Here is a 10131-nt window from a genome sequence, read left to right on the forward strand (position 1 = left end):
GAGGCTCATACTAATTCCCAAGAAGAGATGCAACCTACGGATAGACTCTCTCTCCGGATATTCAAATGGATCTTAAAGCATAGATCCATATCCGTGTAAGGTGACCAAAATAATTGTGACTTAGTTTCACGCAGCAGGTGAATCGAACCTGAAACGTGTTAGCGTCACAGTCTCGTCTCCTTACCACTCGACCACAATCCATTCGGTCTCTAAATTTTGTTTTAAAAAAATACTAATAGAACAAATACAAAATAACGGATTTTAAAAATATTAATTTCCGAAAAAGCAAATAACTATAAAATTACTTGCAAATCTTTAAAATACAATGGGTCAGTTAGAAAATAAAATTCCAAACTAATAAAAAACTACCTTACAATGGGTCAGTTAAAAAATAAAATTCCAAACTAATAAAAAACTACTTATATAATTGACCTAACCCTAAACCGTGTGGCTATCAAATTTGGTGATAGCATACACAACCGTCGTTGTTCCCCCGATCACAATGACCAATTCAAGAAAGAAACCGCCCCAGTCGTGAGTTTACTAAAAACAGTTTTCCCCTTTTAATCGAAATTCCAGGGTTTATGATCTCTAAATTAGGGTTAGATTTGTATACGTTTGTGTCCTACGTTATGTACGTAACTGTTGCACAAAAGAACGAACATTTATGGAGTTTAGTTTTCACTATAACAACATTCGAATATCAATAAGAAACTACGAATTCATCTTCTTCTTTTTTTTCTTCTAATAAATTTCAGTAGGTACACTGAAAAAGCTAGAAGAGATCGTGGATCAAAGAAGGGTATTAGTATTACAGGATCGTGGGATCTGAATATTCCGTTAGATCTCCTGTACGAGATACTTTCCTATCTCGGATTGAAAGACAACATAATAGCTTCTAATATGCAAGACATGGCTTGAAGTAGCAGTTTCTGTCAGGAACTTAGAGCCCCGTCCTTCACTTTTTTATCCACAAAGAGGATCATCAGATGACGGAAACTACGTTCTTTTGGACCCATCACGGTCTGCAACATATAATCTCAATTTTCAAGATCTAAAGGGACTTAGATTCTCTTGTTCTAGGGATGGTTGGTTGCTTGTGTGGGGAAAGTGCCCTTCGGATTTGATATTCTTTCTAAACCCGTTTACCCGGGAGCGCTTCTACCTACCCAAGGGGTCATGCTACTCCAAAGACGACTATTGCTTGGCCTTCTCAGCCGCTCCTACATCAACTAGTTGTATGGTGATCTCACTCAGCTATACAATATTGTTTCATAAGGGCATCACATATTCTGTGATCAATACTTGGAAGCTTGGTAAATCCGTTTGGACCACCCATCACTTAGAGCACCCGTTACCTTGTCACCATAGGAAACATTATTTTTGGGACATATGTTGATTCTCAAATGGTATCTTCTATTGTCTCAGTCCCGCCGGCCTCCTTGGGGTTCTTGACCCGTCTAAAGAAACCTGGAATATTCTTCAAGTGAGACCGGCCTTTCCAGTATCTCTGAGTAAAATGTTGATGACAGAGCATGAAGGGGACATCTTTGTAATATATACACGCTGGGGCAACAAATCCACCGTGTTTAAACAAAACCTTCTACACAAGGTATGGGAAGAGAAGAGAGAGGTTGGTGCATTGGCAGTATTTAAAAGTTACCATGCCTCTTTTACAAGAGCTGCTCACTTGAAGATGGAGAGGAACAGAATATATCCATGACGTATTATGTATGGGCCACTTTGAAGGTTAATTTCTGACTTCATCTTTTTGTTTTCTCTTATGAAACTTTATTTACACGTTCATTTAAAAGTTTGATTTACTACATAAATTGTGTTTTATATGATTAAGTTAGTTGCAAGTATATACATTGTTGCAAGTATTTACATTGTGCTTTATATGATTAAATTGGTTGTTATGTTCAAAGTTCAAACAATGTGAGTCTGTAACCTTGTGCTGCGTTGAGCTGCATTGGCGCTGGATAAATGGCTCCATGCTAACGTACTCTGAGATCTTAAGGCGTATAGCTTCCTTGCGCCATCTTCTAAGTCATTTCATTCATTTCTCTACTATACCCGAATCAAATGTTTTCTTTCCTGAAATCAAATCGATATAAAACCAAACGAAATGCAATTTTTTTTTGTAATATAATTCATACAAAAAAGAAAGCGTCAAAAGAGAAGCAGCTTTATGAAGATCGTCTTGTCCGGCTATAAAATTTGGTGCGTATCGCGGATTCTCTGGTGAAATCGCGTCAACAGTTCACTTCACATACACGAAAATGTTTCATGCAAAAGGGATACCTGATGCATGTCCTCGGCTCTCTCCACTCTCCTGACGCTTGGCTTCATGGGTGTAAGTCCCTGTTCGTTTGTACATCTGAAAGATGCATCTAGATAGTCCATATGGATGCTTTATCCAGATGCTCCATTTGGGTGTTGTTCGTCTTTGCATTTCGTTTATCTCGGTTTTGGCCAGAAATTGTGTGTTTTCCTGTTTTCACGAGAAATTGCGTTTTTCAGTTTTCGCGGAAAATTACGTTTTTCCAATTTTGGCGGGAAATTGTGTTTTCCGGTTTTGACAAGAAATTGTGGTTTTCCGGTTTTGACAGGAAATTGCGTTTTCGGTTTTGGAGGGAAATTATGTTTTCCGGTATTGATGGGAAATTGCATTTTCTCGGTCTTGGCGTGAAAGTGTATGTTTTCGGTTTTGGCGATAAATTGTGTTTTCTGGTTTTGGTGGGAAATTGCCTTTTTTCCGATTTTGACGAACGATTTTGACGGGTTATTGCTTTCTTCCGATTTTGGCGAGAAATTACGTTTTCTGGTTTTGGCGAAATTATGTTTTCCCGATTTTGAGGAGAAATTGTGTTTTCCGATTTTGACGGGAAATTGTATTTTTCGGTTTTGGCGGGAATTTTTTTTTTTTGACGAAAAATTTATCAAATTTTTGGTGAAGACTCATCTTCATCCAGATGCTCCGTGAAGACTCACCCTCATTTGGATGAGAATTTGAGGTGAGTTTTCATAAATGCAGTTGGGTGACCCATCTGAATGTAGTATTTTAATGTACAAAACGAACATTAACTTGCATCTTCACCCAGATGGATCACCCAGGTGAGCAAACGAACTGCACCTAATGCGACGAGATGTTAAAGACCTTTCATCATATTTCGAGATTATTGTAATGTGAATTGACCTGTATGATCTTCTTGTACTAGCCCATTGCGCAATGGACATTATCAATGAAAATATTGTTGACAAGAAGAAAATGTAGCAAATAATTACTGAACTGAGAAACAATGATCATAGGCTTCTTTTCTCTCTATTTATCTTTGACAGAAAATCTCCAACAATAGTTACATAGTTAAGCTACGGGAACATACTTCTACAGTTTATATATGAATCACTCAAAAGAATATGAAAATTCATATCATAAGAGTCCGGCCATTGGAGAATTAATATCTCGGCATCTCCAGAAACATGAGACCGATATGTGGCAACATGAAACTAGTCTGGATCACTTCTGTGGAACCAGAGTACCCCTGTATAATTCAGAAAAAACAGTTACATGAAGAATCAAATATTTTTCAGACACAGACAGCTTTTTTGCTTCAACTTCCCCAAGATTTATATGTTTGCTGCCAACCTACCGTGGGGTCACATAGGATCATTGTTTCCATGACAAAAAAACATTGCTTCACTTCAAAAAGTTTGTCCAAAGAATTTACTCAAGGAGTCAAATGCCACAAAATGTTAAACCAATTTTAGTAGCTTCATGTTCCCATTAAAATTTGCATCCTCAAGCATATTCAATTTTTTTCTCCAACATACGCTCAACAGAAACTGTCCACTGTCATCCAAGCACTCGCTTCTAGAAATGGGATCCACCGGTCCAAACTTGTATGAAGTCATTAGCATTGCTAAAGATTTATAGTTACTATATACCTCAGAAGCAATAAAAGTAAAGAAGGATATATTTGTGAAGTTACAAACGAACTTTATATTAATGGCTGAAATTTGTTGTTATTATGAAAAAAATACCTCATTGGTCTCTGAACCAGATTCTATGTATCCATCCAAGACTGACAATCCAACAAAATTATTTATTCATGTAGATGATTAGAAGACGTTAGAACTAACGAATGATGTCGATGAGAAGTTTAAGGGTACCTTCTAATTCGTATGTCCTTTATACGTCAATGGACAAGCACTAGGAGAAAAACCAGTCTTGTTAAGATTCCAAAGCTTGACAGAGTTATCAGTGGAAGCATGGACAATGGTTTCTGAGTCCATAAACTTAACATAACTAACAGCTTTCTCATGGTCAGCCAATGTGCACCAAGGAGTTCTAACGTACCGAAGATCATAGCAATATACCGTGTAACCAGCTTACCCAAATGCCAATAAGTGGTTGGAATATGCAGAGAATTGCACGCAACAAACATTAGCTGGACTGCAGATTGTGCCTAATGAACGTTTTTACATAGCCACAAGTCAGATATGAAAACAAATTCCACTACACTTAGGTAGTCCTATGTTTAAACAGAGAATCATAAATTCCACTACATGTGGAGTGAAAAAAAAACACGTCCAGTAGCTTGGCATTAAAAATTCTGTGGCTATAATATGAGACAAGGGGGAAGAGCAGTGCCTCATTGACTCTCCAAAGCTTTACCGAACAGTCATCACTTCCACTGACAAATTTTTTTCGGGTCAGATGGAGAAAAATCAACTGACCAAGCTCCCTTCTGATGTTCTGTATACTGCGAGAATCATTGTCCAGTCCCAACGTCTCATATCTGTAGTAACCACACAATACGAAATGTCGAGTGAAAACCACGACCATTTTCACGGTCATTTAGACAGCTCTATGTCTATTATATCACTTGATTAACATGTCCACACACATCTCTAAGAGGAAGAAGGCAAAAAAGCACATGATAGATCCTACTGAGCAACAGATGATGGTAAATAAAATAAATAGTCTAACATGACATAGATAGGAGAACTACTAATTTTCATACTCACCTGAACTACACCATCCTAGTCAGTCGAGGCCAAGTAGTTTAAATGTAATTATTCCAGCAAACACAGCTTAATTTGGATTTGTTGGACCATCTCAACTAGTGGATACTTAAACACAGAGAGATTCATTCATAAAGATATCCCAACAGCTGCTATGTGTTCCTCTCCAGGGTCAAAATTCAATGAGCATACCACACTTGCAGAGCTTAAAAGGTATCTAATTCTTATTGTCCCACAGGGTTTCAAGCTTGCTATACTAGCAAATTTCCACAGCCCTTCGTAAAACACATTCAGTTGATCAGAAAAATTTTCATTGGTTTTCGTATCCTGATTCTCAGTTTGATTTTCAGACGACCTGTCCCTGACCTTTAGAAGGCTTTTGTCAGAACAGATGGCAATATTTGGTAACTTCATTTGTGTTCTCATGAAGAAATATGCATCTTCAAGTTAACAGATATTACTCATCAACCTGTCAGTATTAGCAGTCTGCACTAGAAGTAGTTGTACAGGACTCGTCCACGGGAGATGATTGTACTCTTGTTTCAATGGCTCCATGAGATCTCACCAGAGATGTATTTGAAGAATATCTTTGCTCGGCCTCCTTAATATCATCCTCCAAGGTATGGATGTCTTGCAGAAGCTTAGATGCATTTTTCTTCTTCTACTTTTCTAGTGAAGACAGAAAATGAGGTAACAATTCAGATATCTCCTTATAAGCAGCAGTCGATATCACTGAATCATCCTTTGAAGATCAACTCAAACTTTAGTATTTCTCTGTCACAGAAAAAGAAGAGAATCAGCATTCACACAGTAGCATGTCACTTTATCTATACAATTTTGAAGGAGAACACTTTATAAAATTAAAAGTATACCCGGCAGAGAAAACGTGTAACAACTATTTAAGCTAATGGCAAAAAAACAATCCTCTAAAAGGTCCACACATCCTCCATTGTACCACTTCTAGTAAATACACCCCCCCCCCCCCCCACATGATCATTTCAGAGAATCACACAACTAAATACCTAGATGTTGGTCTCGAGGAGGGTTCAGGATATAGTAGCCAAAGAAAAATCCAGCTTCCTTGGGATATTTTGAGAGAAATGTTGGTGGTAGAATCCGTTGACGTAAATCTGCCATCATTGCAGCATGCATCTCACTGGACTCGCAATGGCATAGCAACTGAAATAAACCATGGTCTAGGGATTTCAATAAACTGAAAACTGACATGTTACATACTGTAAATACTATCTTTGGGATTACGAATAATAGTCTGAAGAAACAAAATGGAAGCTACCCAAAGCCCAACTCACTACCTCTATACCCTCGAGGAGACTCCGATGAAGATGTAGAAGCATTATATGGTAACAGAAAAGTGTTTCAGCGGAAAGAAAAGTTGCATCCTCAATGGTATTTAAAACAAGTTACATAAACTTAAAAACTTATCACAACTGTAGAACAAGTAATTGTCCGTATCTCAAACAGAAGAACCCAAGAGCATATACATTTGTTTTGTCTCATATATCTTCTCCATTTAGCTCCCTAGACAACTATAGCATTGCTCTTCTAGCCATGCGGACATAGACTGTTTTCTCTGTCATCGAAAGCACGCTTAAATGTTTTCCATAGTTTTGCTGTTGAAGTTCACAACTGTCTGGATTATATGCATCAACCTCGTTTAAATCGATCACATGGATTATGATTTCGAACGGTCTCCCAGTTGAAGTAGCCTGAAGTTGATTCCGTGGAGAATGCAGATGCAAAAAGAGACCAAAGCAAAAAGGGATGGTCTCAAGTCCATCAAGAATAATCCTTGTGAATGGGCTGAGTCAACCAGCTGCATACATAGAGAAAGGCCATGTCGTTTCTCTCGTTTACCATTACTTAACGATCTAAGAAACTCCCTCAAACTGATTCAACAAGAAGAAGATTTAGTATGATTCCCATCACCATGTGATATAATCCCATTTCCTTTGGGACTTGATTTTACAGTTAACACATCGTGAGGGATAGGCGACTTGCTATTATCCAACTTTTTTTACCTTGAAATCTTGCTCAGAAACAAATTCAGGAGGAGTTTCTTGGTTTTTCCCTACAACTCCTTTCCCCTTTATAGCTCTCTTAAGTATCATCTGAGAAAAACTGGAAGAACTCAACGGTGTTGTTTCCGGTGGACACACTTCGTTGATAATCCACGTAGATCAATGGTAATTGTAGTATTTCAGATTCAAACCAGAGGACCAGTTAACACTTTATTCTTATGAGTTTTCAACTTAGCTCAAACGAATGATGATTTTGAACTGATGGTAGCGTGCAAGTAAAGTAAATGATTGTAAATTTAAATTCAATATTAAAGAGAAGCCAATCTAGGGTTTCTTCATCGGATGTTGATACTGAGCCAAACAATTATTCAAGCACAATAAAGCACAATCTAGAACACGGATCAGCCGAGTAGTACAGCCCACTGTCGTGGTGCTGTTCCCTTTGCGGATCGATCTTGTTACCTAAACTCTCATTTGGATCAAGGATCGATTACCAGCAATAGAGATCAAGTCTGATAGGTTCACCAAGCACCCTAATATTTACTTTCGCTGACTAGGGATGCTCGGCTCATTCACCCAATGTCAAGTTATTCACTACACGGTTAATGAGTAAAATAAACCTAAGATCTAGTAGTAAGTGATCAGGTTAAAGCGAGCATTATGAACTGAATGAATGAAGACACAAAACGATTGCTTATCTATGTTTAACTCATATGATCAACACCCTAGAACCCTAGGCAAGCTAGCCGACTACTCGGTCATGATGCAAGATAACAAAGACGTGAATTTTGAATGATACTGCATATAATTCCGATAAAGAATAGAGGGTTCAGGATGATCTCTTGGTAGAAGAAGAGCTGTCTCCCTTACAATAGCAAATCGCCAAAAGAATAGGTCTAGGTTTCTTACAAAAACAACGTAAGTATTAAAATAGAGATATGAGCGCTTTTTATATGGAGGCCCGTCGACTTCAGAGGAGGTAATATTTGATTAAGGAAAATATTCCAAGCACTGATATCTGCCTTAAATCAGATAACCAGGTGCTCATCAAAGCACTAATCTCGAAGAAACATCCAGTGGAACTCTACGGAATCAACTTGGATATCGAGAATCTATCTTCTTTATTTTCTGCTATTTCTTTCCATCATATTCCTAGGACTTTGAACTCTGCTGCAGATGCTTTGGCTAAATCTGCATTGTATGCTTTGAACATCTAGTTTCTTCTTTAATGAAATCGTTTGGGTTGACAAAAAAAAAAGGAAAATATTCCAAGATATGGAAACTTTCATAAATGTCGGGAACAATCGCCTGACTGCTCTTGGTAGGATCAACCGTCAGACTGCTCCGCTTGATTGTTCTGCGGGAAAAACTTCAATTCTTGCACATTTTTTTCATGCACCTTCCTTCAAATTTTTAATCTACTCCAGACCTGAAATGACTCGTAAAGAACAAGACTGACTCGATAAAAGATCAAAACTAATAAGAAAACACATGTGTAATGATGCCAAAAACACCATATATCAACTTTTCTCATGCAGAATAAAATGTTGGGACCCTAATCTTTTGTTAATCGGATCTAGGATTCTTTGTGAATGTTATATGTGCTAGATCTAGGTTACTTGTGAAGTTTAATGTGTGATGATGCGATAAAAAACACCTAGATGAGATCTGTTAATAATGAGAAGGAGAATGGGACTCAGTTAATGAAACCTGAGAATCTATATGTATATGTATAGAAATATATTACGTTGTATATATTGTATATTTTTGTAATTGTCGAATATTTACTTTTGTTTACTTATAAAACTATATAGTATTTTTATTTTGAAATGTGTCTTACGAATAACAATGTAAAGACTCTCTTTCTAAATTCCCAAGTCCCAACAAGATTTTAGAATAATTAAAATTGATGGTAATTCAACTTTTGAATAATAATAATAATAATAATAATAATAATAATAATAATAATAATAATAATAATAATAATAATAATAATAATAATAATAATAAAATAATAATAAAAATTCAATAACAGAAAATCATAGATAACATAAGTTTCACTAAAATATAAGAATCCAAAGCTTATACAAAATCATACATTTTTATTAAAGAAAAAAGTTACAAATAATCCCTATAGCTCATTATTGAAAAGTATTTGCATGCATGAACCATCCAGTTATGCAATATCATGGGCGCAAAAAGCCAAACCAAATAAACTTTCACTTTCGACACACAATTAGGCCGAAACTTAGCGACGTCCAGTACATTTACTTCTCAGTGGTCGGTAAGTGATTAACAACCGATAACATCTGAACTACCTACCAACGGTGCGTTGGCCTAATGGTTTAGTGCTTAGAGTAGATTCTATTGCACCCCTAGTTCGATTCCTGTTGGGAAGGATGCTTTATGCCATGTTATCGGTATTAGCGCCGGCTGATCCCGGGTCTGGGGGACTATTTGGGCCGAAGGCCCAGACACTTCCTAGTTTACAAAAAAAAAAAAAAAAAACATCTGAACTACCTAATCTCCCTTAATCAATAATTGTTAAATAAAAGTTGACATCCACAACCTAATCCACAATCTCCTTAGCTTATATATATATAATTATTTCTCAAAAATGACAAGTAAATTATGTTAACTCAGAATTAATTAATAAATACTGCCCACATGAAAAATGCGGATTTGGCAGTTCAGCACTGACCTGCTCGACACACCGTGAGGTCGACTCGATAAAACCGAAACTCACCAGCCTAGTCTTAACTAAACCTCTCATGGCTAATTTAATTTGGTCGGTCGAATATTCCACAGTATTCTGAACAGTAAAACACATGGTATCTCAATAGAAACCAATAAAATATGTGCTTCATACATACAGTGCCGGTCCGGACTAATACGGCGCCTAAGCGAACTAAAGAAAAATACTGCCCTTAACTAGAATTGTTACTATATAATCATTTTTAAAATTTGAAAACATTCTATACCTTTGATCATAACTCATAAGATATAAAAACACTAACAATCCTACAACAAAAAGAAGAAATATATAAATATAGAAAAATAAAAT

General features: G+C 36.7%; 2 pseudogenes; one reads left to right on the forward strand and one right to left on the reverse strand.

Moving 5' to 3' along the window:
• The first annotated feature begins 375 nt into the window (after positions 1-375).
• Positions 376-1773, forward strand: LOC108845191 (F-box/kelch-repeat protein At3g18720-like; annotated as a pseudogene).
• Positions 1774-3756: 1983 nt separating this feature from the next.
• On the reverse strand, positions 3757-7157 carry LOC108845190 (protein SUPPRESSOR OF PHYA-105 1-like; annotated as a pseudogene).
• Between the last annotated feature and the right edge of the window lie 2974 nt (positions 7158-10131).

This window comes from Raphanus sativus, chromosome 3 (genome assembly GCF_000801105.2).
Source record: "Raphanus sativus cultivar WK10039 chromosome 3, ASM80110v3, whole genome shotgun sequence".
Taxonomy (NCBI): domain Eukaryota; kingdom Viridiplantae; phylum Streptophyta; class Magnoliopsida; order Brassicales; family Brassicaceae; genus Raphanus; species Raphanus sativus.